The sequence below is a fragment of the Saimiri boliviensis genome, chromosome 17, assembly GCF_048565385.1.
Source record: "Saimiri boliviensis isolate mSaiBol1 chromosome 17, mSaiBol1.pri, whole genome shotgun sequence".
Lineage (NCBI taxonomy): Eukaryota > Metazoa > Chordata > Mammalia > Primates > Cebidae > Saimiri > Saimiri boliviensis.
In genome coordinates, this window is record NC_133465.1 from 26612348 (window position 1) to 26639926 (window position 27579).

Genomic DNA, 27579 nt, shown 5'->3' on the forward strand with positions numbered 1-27579 from the left:
ATTGTTATTAGCATGCAGAATAAGTGAACAGCATTCCTTGAAACCCAATGTGAAATTCTCCCCACTGCTAGTGAAGGGTGGAGAGGAGGAAGCTCTCTATAGGCTGCTATTTTCCATCAGCCTGAGAGATGTGCTTTTTCCTCCCCCCGCCCTAGCTGATCTTCCGTTAGTGAGATGGAAGAAATTTCTGAGCTGGATGGGAAGTTGGAACTATGACTTCTAGGAAGCCTTAAGTCTCTCTTTTCCTTCCCAATATGAAACAGAAGGACTCCCCATGGTGAGCAGGATGAGGAAACAGAACATATTCCCAGCTTCTGAGGGCAAATTCGCTGTTAGCTTTGAAGTGTATTCTCAGAAAATCAGCCCCATTCATGTCTATATTTTCATGATTATTATAACTAATAAGATATTTGTTAAACATTTTACAGTCTTCAAAGCATTTCCGCATCATCTCATTTCATCATTGCATTTATATTAGTAGAGAAATACAAAAACACATCCCAGAGCTAAATCTAATAATACATTATATTTACATGTATATAAAAGAGCATATTCATAGGAAATAAGAGTTGAAGGAAATCAGCCAAAATACCCACAGTGGGGGAATTATGAATGATTTATTTTCTTTTCTGGGCTTTCCATCTCTTTCATATTATGGCTTTGTTCTATTTATTCTTACAGCAAATATTTGCTGAATACCTACTATGAGTGAAGTGGTGGAGATACAGTGGTAAACAAAAGAGATCTAGTCTCTGTTCTCACAGAGCCTGTAGATTGGCAGTTTCTTTAACAAAAGAAAGAATATGTTAAGGCAAGTATATTTGGAGGATTTAGTCCCAGCTGTATGCATTCATTCCACGAGTATGCAGACCTCTCCAGTTGATCCTGGTCGTCAAACACTTCATTTCATTGGTTGTTAAGAGGCATATTTTTGGCCAAGCATGGTGGTTCACGCCTGTAACCCAAACACTTTGGGAGACTGAGGCAGGCAGATCACCTGAGATCAGGAGTTCGAGACCAGCCTGACCAATGTGGAGAAACCCTGTCTCTACTAAAAATATAAAATTAGTTGGCTGTGGTGGCACATACCTGTCATCCCAGCTACTCAGGAGGCTGAGGCAGGAGAATCACTTGAACCCAGGAGACGGACATTGCGGTGAGCCAAGATCGTGCCATTGCACTCCAGCCTGGGCAACAAAAGCGAAACTCTGTCTCAAAAAAAAAAGAGTCATGTTTTTGTTAACATTTTAACATTTCTGAAATAAGGATTTGTTTTACAATCAATTGAATCTTAAAATTACAATAAGCAGTGTAAGCAGTGTTTGTTTCTCTTTCTTGGTGATATATACAATCATGGCACATCTTATAGTATATGGTATATCAATAAAATATGACAGCTATGTTGCTATCAATCCAAGATTCCACTGCTTTGACTCAAAGTTTAAGGAGAAGTTTCAGGAAGAAAAGGGGTGATAAGACATTCGGAAGCAGAAGGCCCTTTCCTGGAAGGTTGGTGTGAATCATGCTAGTAAAATTTACTCCAGAGTAAGAGCCCTAAGAGAAACTAGTGACTTAAAGGAATCCTACCTTAAATCTTTGTATAAATGGGAAAGTCTTTTTGCATGGTGAAAATTATCCCACCTGTGCACAATTACACACACACACCACTTTTCCAAACTTTTTAAATTTATTTTATTGTCCTAAAGAATATACTCTTGGGCTACAACCTAGTCCAAAGATTGCTTTCTTAACCCACATTTGCCCTAAACACAAATAAGCCAAGGTATGCCTTGACTGCCTTCCTAGACAACCTTGAGAAGTGCCCTGGCTAGCTCAGTTGCTGTGGAAGCCCCTGCACAATCCCAGGACCACCACCACCACCAGAGACAGGCAGCAGGATAATATGCTGGAAGCAGAAATAGAACCCGGGGAGCAGTAGAAGAATAACAACAGTTCCTGCCAAAAAAGCACAAGCTACCTGCCAGGCATTATACCGTAGAGACACTTGAGGTGCAGTATCCCATATCTCCCACAACAACCCTGCAAGGGAAGTATGGCTATCTCCACTTTATAGATGACAAAACTTCATGGTTAAGTAACTTGTTCAAGGTTGCATAGCTAGGGGAGCAGAAAAGTTGGACTTCAAGCCCAAATCTACCAGATTCCCACACCCATGCTCTTTCTGCTCTGCCACACTGCATGGCCGTAAGTCAGGAAGACTCTCTAGAGAGAGCACCCAGGGAGCTAATCCAGGGAGGGACTGGCTGGCAGGCTGGTCTTTTCCTATCATAAGCCCAAAGAAATAAGGCTACTCGGTACTGTGGAGAACAAATCTGCCTGGGAGCCCAGAGCCCTGGATCCTAGTCCTGCTGTATCATGAGACTTTGGATAGATTGCTGCCTTCTCTGGGACTCAGTTTTCTTATCTGTAAAATGAGAGGATTTGATGAGATGACCTCAAATAGCCTCTAGCATTCACCGCCTGAGAGTCCCTGCCCCTGCTCACTCAAGGACACAGGGATCACTAGAAAGTTTGGCTGATAGCAGTTCTGCACCCACTGCCTGCTCTGCCAGCTGGCATGGGATGCTTATACGGTAAATTAGGACAAGGATGTGAGATAAATGCCCTCCCCCGCTCTGGGAGGCAGAACCTGGGCTCCTGTTAGTGAGAAGCGGGAGCTGGGGTGGAGTAGCCTAAAACTCTAGAAGAGAGGCTCTGGCCACCCTACCTGGTAGTGCCCCTTCGTCAACCCACATCCACAGTGGTTACAGCACTACCCAGCTTAACACACTTACATTCCAGGGCTTTCTGTAACTCACAAAAATCTAAACCCCTTAGAATGGCTCTGGAGTCTCTGCCCAGCCTGGCCCCTGCTCACCTCTTCAGCCTCCTCATCTGCCTGTGGTTGACTAGCATGGACCCTACATCCCAATGATGCAGAAACGTCCACCAAACACCCCGTGCTCTTTGATGGCTGCCTCTGTGAATGTGTTCCCTCTGTTCCCTCTGCCCTTCCTTGCCTCATCTACCTGGCAAAGGCTTATTCACACTTCCAGATACCATCCAAAAGTCATGGCCTTTAAAAAGACCTTTGCTGCCTTATCCTGCCACCTTCCAAGGAAGGAATAGTTAGCTGCTCCATACAACATTTTGTACATTCATTTATTCCCTCAGCAAATATTCCCTGAGCACCGAACGTGCTGGGAAAATTAAGATAAGCAAGACCTGGTCCCTGTCTTGGAGCACTCACAGAATGAAGTGGGGGATTTAGCACTTTTATCACACTCCTAAGGAGACAACATTCCCCGTGTGGGCTTACTTCGCGTGGATCACTGCTCCTGACACCTACCTCTCCAGAGCTGCCTTCTTTCACCTCTCTTAACCCTTGTCTCTTAAAGACTGGGAGCTCTCTGAGGGGAAGGATTGTGTCTTTTGGATTCTGTGGCCCCAGTGCCAGGCTTATAGATAAGCTCCATAAATGCGAGTTATTGGAAGAACAAATGGATGATCAATCCAGTGTCATACTCTAATGCTCCCCTCTGCCTCCCCAACTCACCTCTGCCAAATGTCCCATTAAAGAGTTGCGCTGAGGGCTCTCCTCCCTAAGGCTGTGAAGCCAGGCTGTGATGGATGTTATATTTGTATCGTTTCTGGCTTAGACACCCTAATCAAAGCAAAAGCTCATGAAAGGGGTCAGGGCTAGGAGTATAGATCTGGAAGCCATCTGTGTAGATAAGCGTGGATGAACAGATGAGAGAGTCAGCACAGAATTCTGGAATTCAGGGAAAATTAAAGGAGTGAGTAAATACATGTGGAAGTGCAAAGCTGGGATATCCATGCAGTATGGGGACAGCACCAAGCTGTCTTCAATGTTGACATCACCAATCAGACTCTTTGCTCCTAATCTAAGGTGATTGCTAATGCTGGTGGGATTCCAAATCATGATTGATAGATTTTTGGAGACAGTCTCGCCCTGTTGCCTAGGCTGGAGTGCAGTGGCGCGATCTTGGCTCAAGAGTTCAAGCAAATCTCATGCCTCAGCCTCTGGAGTAGCTGGCATTACAGGCTTGTGCCACCACACCCAGCTAATTTTTGTATTTTCGGTAGAGACACGGTTTCGCCACTTTGGCCAGACTGGTCTTGAACTCCTGGCCTCAAGTGATCCACCCACCTCTGCCTCCCAAAATGCTGAGATTATAGGTGTGAGCCACCATGCCTGGCCTTCCAAGTCATGATTTGATATCAGAAGGCTTTGATCATCTCCCACCCTCTCTTCAAAGAGCCTGGTGGTGATTCTTGTTTTCTAAGTGTTGATTCATGTCTTCATCAAATATTTATCCAGCCACCTTGCTTGTACTTCCTGGGGGTCTTGGGAATGAATCTGGAGATTCTGGGCAATCAGTTGGCCCATGAACCTCATTGTTCAGGAAATTCCTGGAAAACATGGCCCTGGGTTTATATTTGACAGCCTCAGAAACACCTTGAGGAGCCAGAGTTGGACATCACACCTCACAGGCAGCCCACTCTCACCAAGATCCTCTTTTACTACCAGCTGGAAACCATCAGGAACAAGAAGGGTTTCATTCCACAACCTAGACTTTATATTGTTTGCTCACTTAAGCTGTATCTAAAGTGCCCTGAAGATACCTAACGTCACACAACACCTTGCATCTAACTGCTGCCTTTCTAGCCTGTTTAGACTATAATAAAGGCAAATAAGAATATTTAGGTCTTGCCAGCCCTAGTTACGTCTTTGGCAGGACCAGTTGGCTCTTGCAGAAGCCTAAGCCTCTGCCTTTGGTGTAAGCTGGCCACATTTCCACCACTTGGAGGGAATCCCACCATGGCTCACAAGAAGAAACAGTATCCCTCACCGCACCCCTAAATAAAAAGGCCCAGCAGCTTGGTGGGATGCCCACTGCCTGCTTTCGACAACTCCTCTCAAGCTTCCAAATATAACTTCCTAAGTGCCTTTCAAAAGGGAAGACTCATTTGTCAATCTGACAGCCAGATCCATGGTCCTTAATATCCATGCTTCACAGGCCCCATTAGAAATGGAAGCTTGCCCAGTTGGTTTTTTTTTTTTTTTTTTTTTTTTTTCAAGGCAGAAGAGAGAATTTATTACACATGCCTTTAGTGACTTCCAAATGGCCAAAGCTGGAGCCACATAAATATGGAAGCATCCATTTCCACCCCATCAAAACACTGGAGAGGTGCCAGGAGGTGAGATGGCTCGCTGTGTAGACATTGCCTTCGCCATCAACAGGGTACACTGTTTCCCACGAATAGCCCAAGAATAAGAATCAATTAAGCATCCACTAGCTTAGCTACTTAATCACTTGTTGCCACTCAGCCTCTAAGATAGAAATATCTTCAGGTCCCCAGACAATTTTGCCAAGAGTCAAGTTTTCACCATTTTTTGCTGCACAACATGGGCTTGATTTTCTCAAGCTGTAGTTGACGGCAGAGGATAGGAGAGGAATGAGAAGGATTCTTAAAAGAATTGCTGATTGGCTAGGATGAGCTAGGTATTGTGCTTGGCTCTGTTTGGGAAACCCAAAACTGAATCCCTTAAAAATATACTCCAGTCTTAGGAGGGAATAAAATTATTCTTTATCTTACCTCCCCACCACCTTATAGACTTTTCCTCTCCTTGCCTTCCTAACAAAGAGTAACCAAGAACTCTATCTAGTCCAGGTGTCCCCAGACTTTTTACACAGGGGGCCAGTTCACTGTCCCTCAGACTGTTGGAGGGCCGCCACATACTGTGCTCCTCTCACTGACCACCAGTGAAAGAGGTGCCCCTTCCTGAAGTGCGGCAGGGGCCGGATAAATGGCCTCAGGGGGATGCATGCGGCCCGTGGGGCCGTAGTTTGGGGACTCCTGATCTAGTCAGTCCCCAGTGTCAGCTACCCACAGTCAACTGCAGCCTGAAAATATGACATGGAAAATTCCAGAAATAATACATTTTCTGTTGTGCACCATTCTGAGTGGTATGATGTAATCTCGCAGGATCCCTCTTCATCCCACCCAGGACGTGAATCAGCCCTTTGTCTAGCATATCCACGCTGCATACGTACACTGCCTGCCTGCTGGTCACTTAGAAGTCATCTCAGTGATCAGATTTACCATCAAGGTATGGCAGTGCTTATGTTCAAGTCACCCTTATGTTACTTAATCATGGCTCTGAGGAGCAAGGGTCATGATGCCGGGCATATTGTTATAATTGTTCTATTTTGTTGTTATTTTTGTTTATCTCTTACTGTGCCTAATTTATAAATTAAACTTTATCAGAGGTATGTATGTATGTATAGGAAAAAAAAATGATACATAAAGGGTTGGGTACTATCTGCAGTTTCAGGCATCCACTGGGGTCTTGGAACGTATCCCATGGATAAGGGGGGCCTGCAGTACTTGCTTATCCCTGCTTCTTCATTCCCCTTTTTCCTGCCAGCCCGCCTCCAGCACTCCACTGAAACTTAGTTCTGTGTCAAAGTTGCCCAAGAGGTCTGCTTGGCTAAACCCAGCCTTTGTTGACAGGGACATGCCTCAGTCTTTATCCCACTTGGCTCCTCAGCAGCATGTGGACTGTGGACCACGCCCTCCCTGAGACACACCTCTTCACTCCTGCCAGGCTTCCTCTCGCCTCCCTGCCCACTGTGCCTTGGCCCCCTTAGTAAGCATTTCTCCCCTGCCATCCCTTACCAAGTGGCTCTCCAGGTGGCTGTATTGTTGTCTTCCAGGCTACAGTATCCTTTCCCATAATTCCCAGACTGCCACCGCCCCGCGGACCTCTTTCTTGAGCTCCAAACCTAACATTCCACGGGCTGCAGAACTCCTCTCTTGGAGTCCCATGGACCTCCCAAATCAAAGGTCAGAACTCAATTCATCCTCTCCCTGTCCCCACACCTGCACCTTATAATTGATGCTCCCCTAGATTCAAAATTCTGTAAATGGCTGGAGTGCAAATCCCCATTTGCTAGCTGTGGAACCTTGTACCTCATTCTCTTCATCTGCAAAATGGGGATAATGATGGTTCCTACATCAGAGGGTGACCGGATGACTAAGTGCGTTCATACATGTAATACCCATAGAGCCGCTGGCATACAGTGAGTGCCCAACTGATGCTAGCTGCTACTATCCCCCACCTCAGACACTACTTTAGTTCAGCTCCTTATGTTTTTTTTACCCAGATAAGAACAACAGCTGCCCCACTGGCCTCCACAGTGCTCACTCTGTCCCCTCCCCAACCCATTCTCTGCATCAACGTGACCATTCTAAACTACAGCCCTGCTCATCTCCCTCCCTCATGAACCACAGGATGAAGTCCAAGAATCTCTTCTCAGACCTCCCCAGTCTGGCTCCTACCTCCCTTTGCAGTGGCCTTTCACTCTACTCCCCTAGCCTCCCACACAACGCCCCGGCGATATTAAACAGAGCCCTCCTCCCAGGCTCACATGCTGTCTCCTCACTCCCTCTGCCAGCAACACCCTTCCCACCCTTTCATCACCTCACTTGTATGTGTCCTTCCTCCAAGATTCAGTGCAAACGCAGGCCATACCAGAGTATTACGTGGAAATCTCTAGCATAAAATGTACACATTAGAACCATCTGTTTACTTATCTGTCTCCCCCGCCAGACTGGGAACTCTTTGGGGATGTGATTCCATCATACTTCTGTTCTTTATGTTTCAGCATTTTACGTGGTGCCTTACATATAGATGATGTTCAATAAATTGTATTGAATGAAATGAATGAAAAAATAAATGTGAGAGAGAGGACTTTATCATGTCACAGCCTGCTTGAGACCCATTAATGTCTTTCCCAACCCATGGAATAAAGCCCAAATTCTACCTCCTGGTTCCTGCCATCAGCGTCCCCAATGGTTATGTCTCACTGCCCTCCAGCACACAGCCCCCTCTCATCTACACACTGCCCTACATAGGCCCTGAGCCTCCTTCCTGCCCCACTCCCTGATCATCTCATATTGACATTTATTGATCACCTACTGTGTGCCAGGCACTGTTAGGTGTTAGGTTACCAGTGGACAAGACTAACCTGGTTCTTCTCAGAGCTTACAGGCCAGCAGGAGAGGCAGCCAATCAATCAATCAATCAATCATGGAGTAAGAGCTATAGCTGGCTGGGTATGGTGGCTCATGCTTGTAATCCCAGCACTCTGGGAAGCTGACGAGGGAGGATGAGGAGTTGGAGACCAGCCTGGGCAACATAGCAAGACACCATTTCTACAATCAATCAATCAAATAAAAGAGCTATTATTTGTCTGGTAATATGCCCCCAGTATACTGTAAACTTCTTAAGGGAAAAGATTAGGTCTTACAATTCTTAGATGGATGGATGGATGGATGACATATTGTGCAATGATTTCTGAGGGCTTACAGTCCATTTAAGTTCTGCTTACCCTTCAGATTTGGTATAACTTAAATACTCTTTTAACACTAGGAACTAAAAAACAAGTCTTTTTATTGAGACTCATGGAAGAAAGGATAAGCTAGAAATGGTGCTGGCATGGCAGCCCCAGCCTAGGTCCACGGAGCAGACCCTTGGTGGTGCCCACTCTCACTAGCATCGCCGGGGAGAATCAGCTGCTCCTGCACCGGCTCTGCACTGGATCTGCCATCAGAAGCTGGCTGCTTATCTCTCAGTGGCTTATTTCCTCCTTGGACCCAGGAAGAGGAAAGGAACTCTAATGTCTATTGACTCACCTACTTTATCTTACTCAGGAGACAAGTTAATAAGTCAGACCATGCCTTGGTTGGGTCCTGCGGCCCAGTGCCACATTATCTTTCAACTCACGGGCAGCTCACTGCCTGAACTCCACACAGTGTGGTCTTGGTTTCTGACTTTTTCTTTAAAGCGGGGGAAATGGCCTATAGAGGACACTTCCATGCATAGGCTAAAAGCTGTTGTGTCTTTTTTCTTGGCAACTTTGAAGTTTAAAGAATCACCAACACGTCTTTTAGAAATATCAACTATAATGAATGACTGAATATGAACAGTCTTACTGACTGCCACACTCCCTTGGCAAGGGTAAGAGAAGGAGGAGCCTGAAAAAGGCATCTCTTTCCTGTTCTCTCCTCCTCCTTCATGCTTGAAAACAACTATTGCCCAGCCTTCACAGCTGGAGAAGTCCATGCATTTGTTTATGTTGCGACAAACGGGCTGGACAGCCCCAGTAATCATTCTCTGTGGGCTACTAAATCATAGTGCTTATCTGTTAAATCATAGTGCTTATCTGTTAGACTGCCGCATCCCCGGAACACCTCTGGTCCCTCACCTGCCCTGCTGAGATCTTTCTCTCTCTCTCTCCTCTCTCTCTCTCTCTCTCTCTCTCTCTCTCCCCCCCCCCACCTTGAGTAATTAAAATGTTTTAATAGCAGTCAACTGTCTATTAATATAAATTTAGCTAATAACACAAGGTATTTATATGTCTTGCTCCACCCAATGAGAGAATGCCCTTTGAAGGCAAGTGTTCTGCAGCAGCTCACACATGCCTAACACTGTAAACCAATGAATGAATAAATGGCAGGCATAATCAATATTGGTTCATTGATTGCTCCAAACCCTGAAGCAGATCTTCTTGTGGAAGAAGAAATCACTCTGAAATGAGAGTCCATCACTCCCCGATTTATGCGCTATGTGTTTTGAGATAGCACTCAGAGTCCTTAAAATGGGGCCTTTGATGTGTTTGGGTGACAAAGGACAGGAAGACGGCCTTGGGCTAAGGTCTGTAGGAAAGCCAAGGGGACCACAGAGGGGACAAGCAGAAGGGGAGCTGCATCTCAGCAAAGAAGCCACCCATCTCTTATAGAGGGCAGCTGGGGCAGCTGTCGAGGACAATGTAAACTGGTAGAGCCTCTGGGCTGGGGAGATGGGCGAGGATGTAGCACACATCCATAAAGTAAAAAAGCATGCGTTCCCTTCAACCTGGCAGTTTTACTTCTCAGAATCTGCCTTGAAGAAATACACATTCGTGTACATCAAGCAACACAGATAGAGATCTTTCCTGCAGCACTGTTTGTATGAGCAGAAGTGTAGATGTAACTTGAATGTTCATCAATAGAAGGATAATTAAATTGAGGAGGAAAAATGCCTGTGCATTCCCCCCACCCCCTGCAACAATTAAACGGGGTAAGAAAGATTTGGCGATCCCTTGGGGAAAATTTCTAAGACATATTGTTAGGTGAAAAAGGCAAGTTGCAGAATAATACATACAACATGATTCTGTTTGCATGAAAAGTATGCACACCCTAAATTACATATTTATAAGTGCACATGTGTGCATATCAGCACACAGAAAAAGTCTAGCGTGGTGCCTACCATACTGAGAACTGCTCAGAGGAAGAGAACACCATGAGTGTGAAGGAAGATACTTCACTTTTACTGGATCCCTGGCACATGTATAAGTATGAATTTATGTATTCATATATTGTGCAATTTTTAAGGATGTGTATAATGCAGTTATTTACAACAATGTTTTATGATTTGGACCCAGCTTCTAAAAGACAGCCTCACATAAAGGAGGAGGGGTTGGGCCTGCTCCATGTAGCCAGGGAAAGCCTCCTCCCTGGACTGCCCCTGTAATACCTTCCTTCATGGATAGCTTCCACCTGCCCCTACTTCTGCTCCCAGCACTTGCAGGGACATAGCAAGAGGCCGATGGCTCAGAAGCTTCCCTTTTTGGAAAAGCAACCAAAAATGTTTTCCAGTCATTTCCACCTAATTAGATTTGGGAGACATACCTGAAATACTGCATATGCTACATTTAGAAAGGTTCTGGACTTCATAGAAAAGGCTTTCAAGGAACTGTACCATAAGCAAAGTTTGAAAGATTTTTCTCTGTTTTTGAAGTTAGATTTTTTTTTAATTACCTGGGGTTAGAGACCACAGTTCCCCATTGAAGAGGGCAGAGCATAGGTTCTAGCAGTGCCAGTCACAATGCTACTCCTCCATCCACATAGGATGGATTTAATTAGCTCCGTGGATTAGAGGAGATTCAATTAATTTGAATTGGATTGATTAGCTGCATTAGATTGACAGCTGTTTTTTAACTGTTCCTTAGCTCGTAAAATCACATTCTCCCCTTCCCTACTCAATGTCTTCAGTTTCTGGACTGCACCACTGGGATGTCCCGCTCTGGATTTTAGGAAGTTTCACATCTCCCTTCTCCACTATAAAGACAATGGGTCCTTCACGTCCACGCCTTTGCTTGTTCTGTGTCTGTCTCTGGGACTGAGACTTACTCCCATCCATGCCCAGCACCAGTCCCAGTGCTCAAGACAGTGTAGGGGCTCAGATGGTGTTTGTGGAATTGAAGTGAGCCCCCAAACCTCCCAAAAAAAATCTCTGATGGGAGCCAGCAGAAGGAGAAGCCCAGCCAGGGCTGCCCTAATGTCAAGCACAAAAACAGCCTCATCACTGAGGCAGCTGCTTCTGTGACCTGCAGGGGGGATCATGAAGACTGTCTCACCCCTTTGCTGAATGCGTTTCTGGTGCTTACTGACAGCAGGGTGGGGAGAGGAATCTGCGCTTAGCCATGTTCAGAACCTCAGTTAGGAGGAGGACAAGCAGGACTTCCCACCTGTATTAGTCTGTTTTCACACTGCTGATAAAGACATACCCGATACTGGGTAATTTATAAAGAAAAAGAGGTCTGATGGACTCACAGTTCCACGTGGCCAGGGAGGCCTCACAATCATGACGGAAGGCGAAAGGCACATCTGACATGGCAAGAGGCAAGAGAGAATGAAAACCAAGCGGAAAGGAAAACCCTTTATAAAACCATCAGATTTCATGAGACTTACTCGCTACCATGAGAACGGTATGGAGGAAACCACTCCCATGATTCAATTACCTCCCACCGGGTCCCTCCCACATCACTCGGGAATTACGGGAGCTACAATTCAAGATGAAGTTTGGGTGGGGACACAGCCAAACCGTAATATCACCTCCCAGAGGCTCAGAGGGGCCATGGCAGTGGAGGTGACCTCACTCTGTGGAAGACTTTCAAGGAATCATAACGGGTATCGGACCTGTCATGAGGAAGCCTCTGTAACATCAGTCTTCACAGTGCATCACAGTTCACTGAGTGAAGCCACCATGCTCACCATCATAACTGCTATGATTCCCTGAAATTCTTTTCTGTAAAGTCCAGAACCTTCCTAAATGCAGCATACCCAGTCTCTCAGGTGTGCCTCCCAAATCTAATTAGGTGGAAATGACTGGAAACCGTCTTACAGAAAATAAAACTGGAGCCCCGAGAGGTTAAGAAACCTGCTCAAGGGCACACAACTAGAAAATGCTGCAGCCTGGAACTGGAATCGGCTTGACACCAACACCTGGGCTCTAACCGTTGAGCAATTCTGCCTGCAGTTGCCCTCAGGTGTTCTGCTTTTATTGTGCCCAGGAGAACAAGGCAGGCTCTGAGAACTCAGAGATAGAGGGACATTGACATGGAGCCCAAAGGCCTCCTCCTGGGCAGATGCTTCAAGGAACCCCAGGTGCTGGGGAAGGAAGGTCAGGTCAGCAAATGGAAGTGGAAATTACCAAGCCTAGGGAAAGGGAGGAGGACCACGCAGACCTGCAACCAGCAAAGGCACCGGGCACCTCCAAAAAAGGCGCAGGGAGAGAGCATGACAAGGGGTGGGGCCCACACAGAAGGGAGGGCGGGCAGTGGCAGCTCCGGAGACTGTGGGCCATGCTTTCATTTTGTTTTCCCTTGAAGATTTTAATACGTGGCTAAATGGCAGGGAGAGAACAGGAAAATAGAAAACCATAACCCATAGCACTCCATCTATTCAAAGTAATGGTTATGATTTTCCTATCTTTCCTTGCAATTTTCTCTGTGTACACTCTGTTTTTGCCTCAGTTAAGGCTCCTGAGGATACAAGGAGCAGAGAGCCTCGGGGGCTAATGCCAGCCAAGGGCAATGGTTCCTGAAGGCTGGGAAGGGCTCACTGGAAAGCAAACACACACACCTGCTGGTACTGAGACTGAGCCAAGGAGCTGTTCTCTCTGTCGTCCTCTCTCCTACTCTCTGTGTGCAAGTCCCTCCCCCTTGTTCCCTCTCCCCACTCCCCTCTCTGTCCCTCTGTTGGCAGGGCCTTCTAACCCTGCTTACACAAGTTTCCGCTTCCTCAAACCTCCCCTTACCCACAGCCCACAGCAGCTGGGCCCTCTCAGTAGGGTCCTGGGTGGGGCAGCTTCCGATAAGCACGTCCAGCCCGGTTTTTCCATGGGACTTTGGTATTCTTTTCTCCATTTGTTCCTCAACATTGTTCCCCACAAGCATCTTCTCCTGCCACGTGGAGGTCTCTGTAAATGAGTCTTCGCATTCCGTCACAGTCCACTGAGCGGAGCTACCATCATCAACCCCACTGTTCCCCGTTCTTAGTCTCTCAGGATCCCCAGAGAGGTGGCAATGAATGAGCACTGTGCACCGGCTCCTTTAGCCAGGCTGCCTCACCATGGCCACCTCGCAAGACAGGCTTCCCTGTGCCCATCTTACAGATGAGGAAACTAAGGCTAGGTAAGGGAGAGATACAACTCAGATCCAGACCTTACCGCTTCCAAAGCCTGTGTTCTTTCCAATACCCAGTGCTGCTTCTGAGCTTGCAGCCCAACAAAGGGACCAGAGCCTTCTGACCACTCCATGTGGTAACCAAGAAGAAATGACACCCTTGATTAAAGGGCATTCATTTCAGAGCTACCCATCTTTTTCTAATGCTAACTTCTCTTCTAATGTAATGGCTGTTGTTTTACTTTCCAAGCTTTTGAGAAACCTTTTTGTGTTAGCAACCCAATTCCTGATAGGTAGCAAACATTGCTGTTATCTGTGTCCTGATTTTGCTCCTGGCTATTCCCTCCCTTCCCACTCCCAGCTTCTTCAATTGATCCCGGTAGAAACGAGGGTGAGTCACTGTTGAAGTTTTGCGAGGAAACACGCTCACATTTTGTCCGCACGCCATGGCAACTGCCAGAAAAACGCAGCATTGTGCCCTGCATGCTGTGAATCCAGGCAGCACAGAGGCTCGCCTGGGATGGCATTTATTGTTGCATCACTTCCTCATGTGTTTTCTAGCAGGGGGACTGGATTATTCATCCTCCTTCTTCCAGGTGGGGAAATGAATGTCTCATCACTGATCAGGAGTGAAAGCTAAGGCTCCTGCCTGCTGCAGGAGAAAGGACGCAGCAAATCCAGCCCTAGAGTTGAGAACAGAAAGCCCTGGTCATAGTTCTGATTCCCATTCACTGTTTAGGTAGCCATGAGTAGATCACTGTAACTCTTTGATATTTCACATTGAGATGGAGGACATTAAAACAAACTCTTTCCCTGTCAGATGGCCTAATGCCTGCCTACGTACCTCACCTGGCTATTGAGAGAATCAGATTTGGCAATAGCTATGAAAGTACTTCAATTGTGAAGTAGCCGCGTCACTCTTTTCTGGATGGAGAGGCAATGAATGACACATAATAGAGATGGGCTACCTGACACAGATCTACTCTTTACTTGGGAGTGGCATTTAGTATTATCGTTATTAGTATTAAAGTTAGCCTGTTGTTGAGATGGCCTGGACCAGTGATGGCAGTGGAGACTCTGACTTCTGCTTCCAGCCAAGATGTAGGTTCAGCTTGTGGATTTACCCTCAACAGTAACAACAAAAACAAAATACATGAAAAACAATTTTCAAGACATTGAATATTAGGCAACAAGGGATGGTGACCTGAGAGAGATGAGAAACAAGCAAAGATGAGCACTATGATTGCCCTGGCTTATGCCCTTGAGAAACTTTCCAGCCCTGCACAGGGAGGGGGACCCAGGTGGAGCCCAGTGACTCCCTGAATCAAGGACACAGAGCTATAAGTCCAGAAAGACTGAGCCAACTAGACTTCACAGGACAGAGAAACAGAGAGGAGAGGACTTTTACAGAGACAGGACTCCAGAGAGCCGAAGAATCCTCCTTGAGAAATCAGCATATTCCTGTAGTCATGTGAGAAAACAACCCCAAACCAGGGAAAGAATGATTTGAGAAGATGAGAGGAAGCAGTCCCCAGCAGCACTCACACAGAGCTGGGAATAGTGCCTATTCCTACTAGTCAAACTGCAAACCCTCATAAGTCATGGAACACTGGGTAAAGTATCCGCAAGGGCCTTGCATCAGTAAAAGGAAATAATTAGCCCTAAACTAAAAGCTGCTTTGTTTTGCCTAACAAATCTTCAAGCAAAACCCAAATGGGTCAAACTATTTCCAAGTAACTTAAATGTGTTCCAGAACAAAGCTCAAGAATATTTACAGGGATATAAAAAATTCAGTACCCAATATGTTAGAATTCATAATGTCTGGCATCCAATCAAATATTACCAGGCATGCAAAGAAGCAGGAAAATATGACCTATGATGAGAAAAGTGATCAATTAAAATAACCCAGAACTAACACACGTTAGAAATTGCCAACAAGGATGTTAAAACATGTATAGCTAAATCCCATAAGTTCAAAGGATAGACATGGAATACTTTTGATAAAAATCCAAGTTGAACTTCTAGAGATTAAAAACTACAATGGCTTTGATTTTAAAAATACACTGGATTAGATTAACAGCAAATTAAACATTGCAGAGGAAAAGATTAGTTAACTTGAGGAAATAGAAATGAAATAGAAAAAGAAGATTTTTTAAATGAAGAATATCAGGTAACAGTGAGACAACTTTCAGGGACCTAACATATCGGTTTTTAGAGTCTTTCAAGAAGCGTGGGGCTGGTGGGAGGGCAGAAAGAAAAATTTTATAAAAGGATGGCCAAATCCTTTCCAAATTTGATGAAAACTATAAATCCACATATCAAAAAAAGCTCAAAGAACTCTGAACACAAAAAAGCATGAAGAAAACTATGGCAAAACCATACCACTGGCTCAAAGCCAGTGATAAAAGATGTTAAAAGCAGCCAGAGAAAACTAACTCATTACCTACAGAGGAATAAAGATAAGGATGACAGTAGATTTCTCACCAGAAACAAAGGAAAGGAGAAGACAGTGGAGCAACATCTGTCAATTACTGCAAGAAGGAAAAAAAAAAAGCTGTCAATCTAGAAATGTATACCTAGTGAAAACATCTCCAAAAATTAAGCAAAGTAAGGCTTTTTCAGACATACAGAAGCTGGAGAGCCAGTGGATTCTTAATCCAGCATATCCATCACCAGCAGATCTCTACTCCAGGATACCTTTCTTCAAGGAAAAGGAAAATGACATCGGATGGAAATATGGGTTCACACAAAAGGAATGAGGAGCACCAGAAATTGTATTAATTGTAGTTTTTGCCATTAAAAGTAATGGTAAAAGCTGTGGTTACTTTTGTACCAACCTGTAAGTACAATGGTAAATATATTTTTCTTGTTACTTACATTTACTTAAAAGATGTTTGAATGCTTAAATAATAACAACATATTATAAACTTTATAACATATGTATAAGTAAAATAAATGAAGGCAACAGCATAAAGGCCTAGATGGGAAAAATGGAAGAATATCATTGGCAAATTCTTCTATTCCACATGAAGTGCTATATTTGAAGGTAGACTATGGTAAGTTAAAGATTTATACTATAAACACTACAAAAACCACTATAAGAGCAACTGTAATGTTTTGGCTTATAATCCAACAGAGGGTATACATGAAATCGCAAAAATGTCCAACTTTAATCCAAAAATATTTTGTCTTCATTTGCTCCTGTAGGAGGCAGAAAATGATGGAAGGGAGGAAAGAGAACAAGTGGGACTAGTAGGATACATATAACAATATAATAGGCTTAAATCTAAAACATCAATAATCACATTTAATGCAAATGGTTTAAGCACAGTAATTTAAGAAATTGCCAAACTGGATAAAAAAAACAAAGTTCCAACTATGTGCTGGTTACCCAGAAAAAATGTATCTTAAATTTAAGATACAAATAACATTTTTTTAAAAGGATGGACACATATATACCATACTTACACTGATTCAAAAAAAGTTGAAATGGCTATACTAGTATCAGACAAAGTATGCTTCCCAACAAATAACATCACCGGGGATAAAGAAGGTCATTTCATAATGATTAAAAGGTGAAGTCACCAAGAAGACATAGCAAACCTAAACATTTATCTACCTAATTGCAGAATTTCAAACTACAGAAGCAAAAACTGATAGAACTGCAACAAAAAAATCAACATCCACAATTATGGTTGGAGACTTCAAAACCTCGCTCTCAATAATTGATAGGACAAGCAGACAGAAAACCAGCAAGGATACAGAAGATTTGAACAACACTCTCAACCAAGTTGACCCAATGAGCATTTATACAACACTCCATAGAATAGTAGCAAAACACATATTCTTTACAAGTACACACAGAACGCTTACCAAAATAGACCGTATTCTGGGCCATAAAGCCTCAATACATTTAAAAGGATTAATAGAAAGTATGTCCTGTGATCATAACAAAATTAAATTAGATCGATAACAGAAAGACAGCTGGAAAATCTTCCCATATTCAGAAGCAAAATAACACACTTCTAAATAGTCCATGAGTGAAAGAAGAAATCAAAAGTGAAATTAAAAAGAATTTTGAAATGGTTAAATGAAAACCTATCATATAAAACTTTATGAGATGCCACTAGCACAATGCCAAGAGGTAAATTTATAGAATTAAACACCTATATTAGGAAAAGAAGAAAAGTCTTAATGACCTCAGCTTCCATGTTAAAAAAAACTAAAAAAAAAAAGAGCAAATTGAACCAACACTAAGCACCACAAGGAAATGATGATGATTACAGCAGAAATCAATGAAATAGAAAAACGAGAGAAAAACAAGGACGCCAAAAGATTTGTTTTATATTAATAAAATTGATAAACCTCTAACCAGAACAATCAGAAAAAGAAAAAGCACAAGTTATCATTAAAAGTGAGAGAGGCGACACAGCACAGACTCCATGTGATATAAGAGCAAAATAAGAAAATTATAAATAACTGTATGCCAATATATTTACCAATTTAGGGATGGATGCTGACTTGCAACTGCTTAAATTCACAGTCACCTATTTTCTATTGCCTCTGGGTGTTGCCTCTATAGTGACCAACCATCCTGGCTTGACCATGACTGAGGGTCTTTAGGGGAAGTGAGACTTCCAATTCTAAAACTGAAATTATTGGTCAGCATAGGCCTGCATCCCTCTAATAATTCCACCCTCCCACCCCCCAAGTTCAGTCACCCAGAAACCCACAGAGGGATCTTACTTACCCAGTTTGCCCCTGCCCTTGCACTCCCTGGGTTGTCTGAGTGGCAAGGGTCTTTGTTTTACCTCCTCTCAGTACTGGCTCCCCCAGTCAGAGACAAGGTCTTGCACGGAGCCCTCTCTCTCCAGGGCCCCATGCAGCAAATACACCTAGTTAATCCTCCCCTTGCTTTGAGCCCAGGCTGCTCTGCAGGGGTTCCGGACTACTCAAAAAAGGTTGCTTGATGATGCATTAAAGAAGTCATTCCCAACAGCCAGGGTAAATTGGCTTTGAAGGAGCAATTAGCTTCATCTCAGCCCACCCCCATCCTCTCATTAACCATGAGGATTCACTTCTCTTCCTTTTTAACTTTATAAAGTTTCTGCTTCTCCCTACTCTGATGGGCGTTCAGGTATATTTCAGGCAATTGAGACATTCTGGAAATTCAGACTTTACAGGCATCCATCCCTAAATCCGCTCCACCCTCACTTAGACACCTTGGTGGCTCCCTACTGAAGTGGCTGAACTGTAAAGAATAAAGTGTGATTTCTTGAAGGCAAAGTTCAAGGCCTCCTGTGATCCAGTTTCATATTTGATGTGATGCTCTGTCAAATAGAGCTACTCAGTGTGCCCCACAGGTTCCTGTCTGAACCTTGCCTGTCCTTTTCTCTTTCTCAGAATTCCATCTCCTCTAGCTCCTCATATACAAACTCAACACTTTCTTCCGTGTTCCCATCTCCTCTAGCTACTCCTATATAAACCCAACCCTTCCTTCCATGCCACTCCCTCCAGTAAGCCTTCTCAGAGGCTCACAGAGATCTTTTCCTCTGAATCAACTTTGTCTGTGGCCCTCGGTACACAAGTTATTCATCCACAGATGTCTCTTGACTCCAGGATTCTAATCCTTCCTTGAAAGCAGAATCCCCATCTTCCAGCCCTTGCCTAGGCTTGGCCGTTCCAGGAGTTGGCCCCATTATTTATCTGCAAGAACTCTATTTCAGCCATTATAAGTACTTGTCAGTGACCCGTAGAGCCATGCTCCTCAAGAATTCGGTCTTTTGCCTGTGATGTTCCCACTGCCAGCAATGCCCTTCCTACCGGCCTGTTTGGTAATCATCCATCATTTTACAACCCCAGGTGTACCTCCCAGACTCCTCAGGCTCCTGCCTGTTGCCAAGAGAGCACTTACTGCCCTGTAATTACCCATCTCTTTGTATCTCTGCCCCCCGACCACACTGGGGCACCTTGAGGGCATCTTTCATTTTCCTCACCTTTATATCCTCAGAGTCCAACAGAGGACCTGGCCCCAGAAAGCACCTAGAAAATGTTTGTTGAATGAATTATTGTGCTTCACAGCTCTAAGCCATGGTTTCCAGGTGTAGCAAGTGGCTCACCTCCAAAAACCTGTCCTGATTTACTTTATCTGAACCAACAGCTGATTAACATGGTTGTGTGGCCTTGGTAAAGTCAGTTTTCCTCTTCAGATTTTCAATTTGTTCATCTGTACAGTGAAGGCATCGAATCTGATGGAAAGGGAGGACCCTGCCAAGTTTCCTCTTTCCTGATCCTGGTTCCATGATGCTGAGTTTTTGGCCAAAAATCTTCAATGTGTATGTGTCTTGTCTTTTTAAGTGGTCCAGAAGGCCATCCTTTACCCTCCAGCCTAAGCCTAGCACCAACTTGGGTGGTCCCCAAAGCCCTACTAAACATCTGCTGAATAAGTATTAGATGGGTCATGGGATCCAGAACCTCGCCAACTGCCAGCTACTCAGAGACAACCATTCTTTTCCCAGGTACTACAGTTTTTAAAAGTCTTCACCCAGACATGTTCCAAGTTGTTCTCTCCAGCCCGCAGGGCTCACTACCAAGTCCCCAATTCTGGAAGTTCTTTACTGCCCCTGATCAATGAAGCCATTGCCTTCCCCCAAATGAAAAGACATCTGCTCCCACAGGGAAAGGACTCACAGGAGATGGGTCCACACTGCCGCAGAGGAAATCCTGATAGGTAATGTGGCCCAGGTGTCCTGCCATGGTGGGAAGCACCTGGTCAAAGAGAGCCTTTCTGTTGTAGGCTGGGAGGCAGCTTGATGTGTGGTGTTCACATCCTGCTGGCCTGAGACAAAAGCCCAGCCCTGCCTTTCTTTATCACTGCGTGATCTCGTACGAGGGCCTTGACTTTTCAGGCCTCATCCGTCAAAGTGGAATAGAAATCATTCCAATTTCAAAGGGCTGCTATGAAGGATAAATAGGAAAAAAAAACTTTAAAAATCGGACATATAGATCGTTTTCCATTTTACTCCACTTTTATTGTGTCAATTATATGCCTGGCTTTTCTTCAATTTCCTATTTTCTCTCCTCAGTTTGTTACGTCTCTTGAGGCTAATGTTAATGATACATTTCCTTACCTCTGCTTCTTAATAAATACACATGGATGAGTGAGTGAAAGTTGAGAATGAAAGTTGTCTTCCCTATCTAACTCCATATATTATTTGAGTAATAAGAATTCAATTATTTGGGAGGCCAAGGCAGGAGAATGGCTTGAGGCCAGGAGTTCGAGGCCAGCCTTGGTGACATAGCAAGACCCCCAACTCTACAATAAATTAAAAAATAAAAATGAGCCAGATGTGGCGGTGTGTGCCTGTAGTCCCAGCTATTTGAGAGGCTGAGGTGGGAGGATTGCTTGAGCTCGGGAGTTTGATGACAGCCTGAACATCATAGTGAGACCCCATTTCTCAAAAAAAGAGCTGGGGTTGGTGACATGTACCTGTAGTTCCAACCACTCAGGACACTGAGGTGGGAGGATCACTTGCACCCAGGAGTTCGAGGCTGTAGTTAGCTATGACTGCACCACTGCACTCCAGCCTAGGTGACAGAGCAAGACTCTGTCTCAAAAAATAAATATGTTCAATCATTTTCGATAAATACAGAGCCCCTACTATGTGCCATTAACTTGAGTAAATTAAACACCCCCTCAGAAAAAAAAAAAAAAAAAAAAAAAACCTGCCTATTAAGTGTGATGCATCCCCATTTTCCAGCTGAGGAAACGGACAATGATAGGACTTAATGACCTGCCCCAAGCCACAAGCCTTCTAAGTGACCAGGCTCTACTTCAAACCCAAGCCTCTCTCTAACGCCATATTCTTAATCATTTCTCATAGTACTGTGCAAAGAACATATCCTATTTCCATTTCAGAAGCTCCACATGTGCATGACTGTAAACTTGGAAAACACAGAAAAGTAGAAAGAATAAAATGTGAACCACCAAAAGACATCCTGAGTTTAATACTTCAAAATCGTTTTTTCAGTTCTCTTTTTCTGCATGTAGTTTTGTGAGTTTGGTTTTTGGGGTTTGGTTTTTTTACAGCCATAAGCATACAGGATAAGCAGGTGCCCATCCCCACTCAACATCATGTTGAAAGTGTCATTTCCTTGATCTAACATACTCTCTGTGTCCATCATTTTAACGATGGCATAATGTTTCTATCAAACAGACATGTAATTTATTTATCATCCCTCTGTTGCTGAACACTTGAATCACTTTATCTGTTTTTGCTATTATAAATAATATTCTGCTGAACATCTTTGTGCATAGAGCTTTGAGATTATTTTCTTAGGCTAATTTTAATTCTTTCGTTAGGCTAGTTTCTGGAGGGGTGAGATGACTGCATCAGAGGCAATGAGCATTTGCAAGGTTCTTGAAGAAAAAATAGTGCCAAATGTATTTTCCCAAAGATTTTCATGTAAAAAAGGCAAGAGAGAGTAGAGGCTGAAAGGAAGATAGATAGTTACTGGACGACTGACAGCCACAGACAAGAAAAACCAGGGCCTGCCAGAAGTAGAATTGTATTACGAGCTGAACTCCGTCAAAGGGAAGTGATAAGAAGCAAAAAGAGGTTTGGTGTTTATAGTTGTTTTTTGGTTTTCGGGTTTTTGTTTTGTTTTGTTTTGTTTTCACTTCTCAGAAGGGAGAAAAAGCAGTGGTAAAAAATTGCATGTACATTAATGAAGTAAAGGTGTTTTCAATTACTCTAAGAGTTTGCTTGCTAAAAATAACCATCCATGGAAATTTACTCTTCCCAAACAAATCTCCCATCCTTTTCCAGTCTGCGTCGCCTCTGAGCACTGACAAAGGAGGCCCAAGTTCCAACTTCAGGTCTGTCATCAAAGAGCTCTGCCTCAGTTTACCAGCCTGCCTTACCTATCTCCCAGGGGTTATTATCAGGATAAATAAGCTTGCATATATGAAAATGCTTTGTAAAAGTTCAGTCATTCTATGATCTCCTGGTCAAAATTAATTTCCTTGTTAATTACCGTTCCATGGTACAAGGACTTTCATGGCTGTACAGAGGGCATCTGGCATACATAGCTTTTCTAAGTGTTTTTTTTTTTTAATATGTAGTTCCTTGAAAATAGACTTACATCAATGTATTAAAAAGATGTATGCTTAACTTTTATGGGGAAACTCGAATTTGTAAAGTAAGGCATACCTCACTTCATTCTGAATCTGTGCAGGTTCAGCTCCAGTCCTCTGTGTCCTTCCAAATGCCCCACCTCTAATGCCAGTAGGAGTGTGCTGACTCTGATGGCCTCTGGAGCTGGGCTGGCCTATAACTATATGACTGGGCTGACTTAACCACTGAGGACCTCGGCCATACCTCCTCTCCAGAATTCCCTACCCTGGAGGTCAGCCCTGGAGGCAAGGCCACAACCAGAACCATTCCATGCGGTTCAACCAACAACCACTGGGGTTCTGCTTGGAAATGCTCTTTCGTCCATTCTCTGGAGGGCTGTTCCAGAAAGGGCAGTTCCTCTGCCCAAAAAAACCTGGGAAGACTCTGGAGTTTGGCAGTCAGTCATTACAACAAAGCCAGCCCTGCTAAGATGTTATCCAGCGTCTTAAAACTCTTTCATTGGCTTCTAGCCATCATGCTCATGTCCACCTCCCTGGACAGTTAGAGAAATGACAAGCATATAGAGCTGGAAGAGACCTAAAGATCATCAAGTCCTTCCCCTTGATTTATAGTTCAGGTATGGAGGTCCGGAGGGGGTTATTTCACACTGCCCCTTACCACACTAATATTTGAAATATGAAGTGTAGAATGAAGTTTTCCTAAGCTAGTTGTACTCCAACTCTAGTGTGTGTTAGAGGCAGCCGAGAAGCAGGTTAAATGCATTCCTGGACCTTACCCCACATCAACTGCATGGGACTCTCTCAAGGTGAGGCCCAGGAATCTGTGTTTTAACAAGCCTCCCTGTAATGCAGATCCTCTTGCATTCAGTGCCCAGAGCCCTAATTTTACAGCGGACGGCCCTAATTTAGCTCCTCTTTGCCATGGCTTCCACTCCCTTCCCACCTCCTTAAACACACACACATACCACACACACACACACACACACACACACACACACACACCATTCACACTGGGCCTGTTCATGTTGTAGAATTAAATAAATAAGCAAGTTCAAAATCTAGAGAGGCCAAAGTACAAAGTGGCCTGGGCCTCTCAACAGATGATCAGTAGCTTTGGGAGCTGAAGCAAGTAACAGCATATGTGAGGCTCTCTCTGGCTTCAGAAGGAAACCCTGGGTGGCTAGAGAAGAGCTGAAAATGTGCTCAGCGCCTTCTGATGACAGCAGCTCACCTGCTTAAAGACACAAGTTTAATGGGGTATTACATTGCTACATAATTTAATAGCCTACTCTGCCCATTAATTTCTTCCCAAGAGCAATCCCAGACGGGAACTGTGTCGATTCCTGGTGAGCCATTCATTCATTGGTCGGTAAACTTTGTAGAACATCTTAGTCCACCGGCCCTGAACACTCAGCACGTGACAGCAGGCTCGTCAGGCTCTCTGACATCAGGGCATGAGGAGCTTGGAGAGGGTTCACAGAGAGACCCAACATGACTCAACATGTGCCCATTCCCTAAAGAAGGCTGAACCCTACTGGGTCAGGGAGGGGGTGTCTGGGAAGGGGCTATCTTCCCCCCACCCCACACTGTCAGGGATGATGATCGGACAAACGGCCTCAAGCATGTCCATTTTTAATTTGGACACTTTCACTTCAATCCACTTCTAAGTTCTACTGTTGATTGCCTAGAGTTTCCAATACGGAGTGAATCTCATACACACACACTCAGTTGCGTGTCTTTGGGTGTGTTGGTATGTCCACCTGTGGCTGCAGCAAATGCTCAGTGGAGTGGGCTGGTTGGGTTTTTAAATGAGGAATCCACAGATAACCCAGAGAACTGGAGCCTAGCCCCACCTCTGCAGGCAGCTGCGTGACCAGAGGCAAATCACTTGGTCTTTCTGGATCTCATTTTTCCCACCTGTCAAATAGGTTGGACTAGATGAATAGGTCTCAACTCCAGGATGAGAATCCTCTAGGGAGTTTTTGAAAAATACTAATACTTGGACCCCATGCCAGAACAACTGAATTCTAATCTTAGGGGTGAGTCCAGGGCATCTGTGGTTTATAAAAGTATTCCCAGGTGATTCTCATGTAGAGTGCAGTTGAGAACCACCGCCCTGGGCGATCCGGCTCAGCTATTCAATTAATTCCACCATTTATCACGGAGGAGACAAGACTGAGAAAACACGGCGTAGTTGCTTTTCTTATGATTCCCGTGAAGAGAAGCCAAGGGCAGAAAGGCTCAAACGGTGCCATCTGGGATTCAATTTAACTTACGAATTTCCTGAATAAAAAAGAAAGGATGTCCTGAATATAAAAATCAGACACCAAGCCCTGGACTTGAGGTTTCTTAGTAGAAATACACTGCCAAAGGAAGGATCGCTTAAGCCCAGGAGTTTGAGATTACAGTGAGACATGATCATGCCCCTGCACTCCAGCCTGACTGGCAGAGCAAGACCCTGCCTCCACAAAAGAAAAAGAAGGAAGAAAAGAGCTTCCAAGGGACGGAAAGGAATCTTCTCCACGGGGTTCAGCCTGGAGTGCAGGACTGAGCTGGGAACCTAGGGGAACGTGCAGCAGTCTGGTGGTGACAGAGAAACCTCCTCCTTCACCCCGGCCTGGTGATGTTCTCCAAGCACTTTCTCAGGCCTCTCGGGAAATGAAATTGCAGGCAGTGCTGATTCAGCCTCTTGTCAGCCAAACAGACCCGGAGAAGTGCGGGGTGGGGGATTACATCAAATTCCATCCATTCTAAGTCACATATTTTAACATCTCTGAATTGAGATGTGTCTTACAATGGATGATCTCTTACCATTAATTGTCAGGGTATTTTTTTCTTAGTGGTATGCAGAATAGTGGTGCCTCTTACCAAGATTAGCGTCTTAGATTTGATGAAATGTGGTCCCTTCCAACTCAAACATTCCTGGAATTCCATGATCCCATGACTCTGTGGCTTTCAGTCCAGACCGCCTTTATCTTCAGAGTCCATTGATCAAATTCTATAAATGAGAGGCATTTGTTTTCAGTGTTATTCGTGGATCAGCACATCAGCAACACCAGCTTGTCAGAAATGCAGTCTCATGCCCCACCCCAAACCTCATGAATTAGAACCTGCACTTTAACAGGGTCCTGCCATGACTCCTGCACATTAATATTTGAGAAGTACAACAATGGTTCACTCTCCTCCACCAAACACATGTGCACACACACACACACACACACACACACCTGTTTGCTAAGACACTCAGCGGGAGACTAATTCACTATCACTAAGAACCCACGTGGGGTCTCCGTTTCATTTTGTGCTTGCATGCATAGTGAGGAGCAGTTTGTTGGGAGCGGAAATGTGGAGGAAGACTGTGAGGATATAGGCACATATGGGTCCTTTAAGAGCCAGAGGTGGGGCGGAATTGGAACTGGACCAGAGAAACACCTCCAGTACCTTCACCCCCCTTACTGACCTTATGGCACCTCCCTCACTCTGCCCCTCTCCTTCCTGGGCCTCACCCTTGGAACCATGGTCCTCCTTGACCCTCATCTGGAAAGCCCACCACCTCACTGGATCCCAGATACCCAGTCTAGTCCTGGCTGCTCATCTCTGCCTCTGGACGTTAACTTTATGTCTGCATTTTCCATCTTCCTGTGTCTTCTTTCCAGCCCCAGCAGGACTCCCCAGGGCCCACCATCTATTCCCCAACCCATGCATGCATCCCTCCATAATTCAACAAATACTTACCAAGCAGCTGCCCAGCCTGAGAACTCATAGGCGCTTACCATGTGGTCCCACCGTCAGGAGCTCACAAGAACACTTGGCCTCTGGTGGAGGAGGCCAGCCAACACACAAGCTGCTTTTAATAATGCCTCGTGGTGAGTGCTGGGAGGGGAGGGGCGCCCGGTGGGTCAGGGAAGGTTGCTTGGAGGAGTTGCTGCCAAACTGCTGTTCGTGGACTGGTAAGCACTCGCTGGGTGAAAAGTGAGAGGAAAGACATTCCAGACATCATGAACAGCCCAAGAAAAGGCACAGAGAGAAATAAAAAAGAAGAAAAGGGGCACAGAGGCGAGAGCCATCTGTGAGCAATTCCTATTGCAGAGCAGAAAGCCTGGATCAGAAAGTGGAAAGAGAAGCAGCTGGGAAGCAGGTGGGACTGGATCAAGCAGGGCCCGGCCGGCCAAGTTACGGATTTGAACTTTAATCTGAGGGATCATTTCCTCCTCAACTTCTGTTATGTGGTCATGCGACAAACACTTAGTGAGAGCCTCCAGGGTGTCCTGCAGCAGGTGAAGTGGGGAGTCATAAAGAACCACCAGGAAGGCCCTGTTCCAAAAGACTCTGTGGCCTCTGGGGCAGATAGAAAGATATCAATGGTAGAAAGGTAAGGGTGGCACAGGACTGCGTCCACTCAGCACCCAGTAATCAGATGGGAAGTGTGACAGGAGTTAAGAATGGGGGTGGAAGGACAAGTGGAAGGACAAGTCAGGAAACTTTCCTGGAAGAGGCAGGATGTGAGAGGCTCATCAGAAAACTCAGCCATAACCTAGGAATGTGAAGCAGATGAGGAAGCAGGAAGTTCTGGGAAGGCTGGCTGACCCCAGAGGCCCTTGGTAATCAGAAGTGACAGTTGAGGAACGAGGAGTCCTGGAGCAGGAAAGGAAAAGCTGGCAACTGAGCTAAGAGGTGAGTTGGAGTCAGGGTGAGTTGGGTGGAGTCAGGGTGAGCTGGGTGGGGTCAGGGTGAGCTGGGTGGAGTCAGGGTGAGTTGGGTGGAGTCAAGGTGAGTTGGGGTCAGGGTGAGCTGGGTGGGGTCAGGGTGAGCTGGGTGGAGTCAGGGTGAGTTGGGTGGAGTCAGGGTGAGTTGAGTGGAGTCAGGGTGAGCTGGGTGGAGTCAGAGTGAGCTAGGTGGAGTCAG

The 27579-nt window shown here is 45.0% G+C and overlaps 1 protein-coding gene and 1 long non-coding RNA gene across 3 annotated transcripts in view; one reads left to right on the top strand and one right to left on the bottom strand.

Annotated features, from left to right (window-relative positions):
• ASIC2 (acid sensing ion channel subunit 2) overlaps window positions 1-27579 on the top strand; it is a 277373-nt gene that overhangs the window by 206126 nt on the left and 43668 nt on the right. The gene's annotated exons all lie outside the window — the stretch shown is intronic.
• LOC141581825 (uncharacterized) lies at window positions 252-27384 on the bottom strand. 2 transcript variants are annotated; one of them, XR_012514589.1, is made up of 3 exons: window positions 26410-27384; window positions 25543-25672; window positions 252-1208 (listed from the first exon to the last, which is right to left on the bottom strand). It is a non-coding gene; the product is annotated as an uncharacterized LOC141581825 (long non-coding RNA). The 2 variants fall into 2 exon arrangements; XR_012514588.1 differs by lacking the exon at window positions 252-1208 and having other exon boundaries at window positions 19320-25672.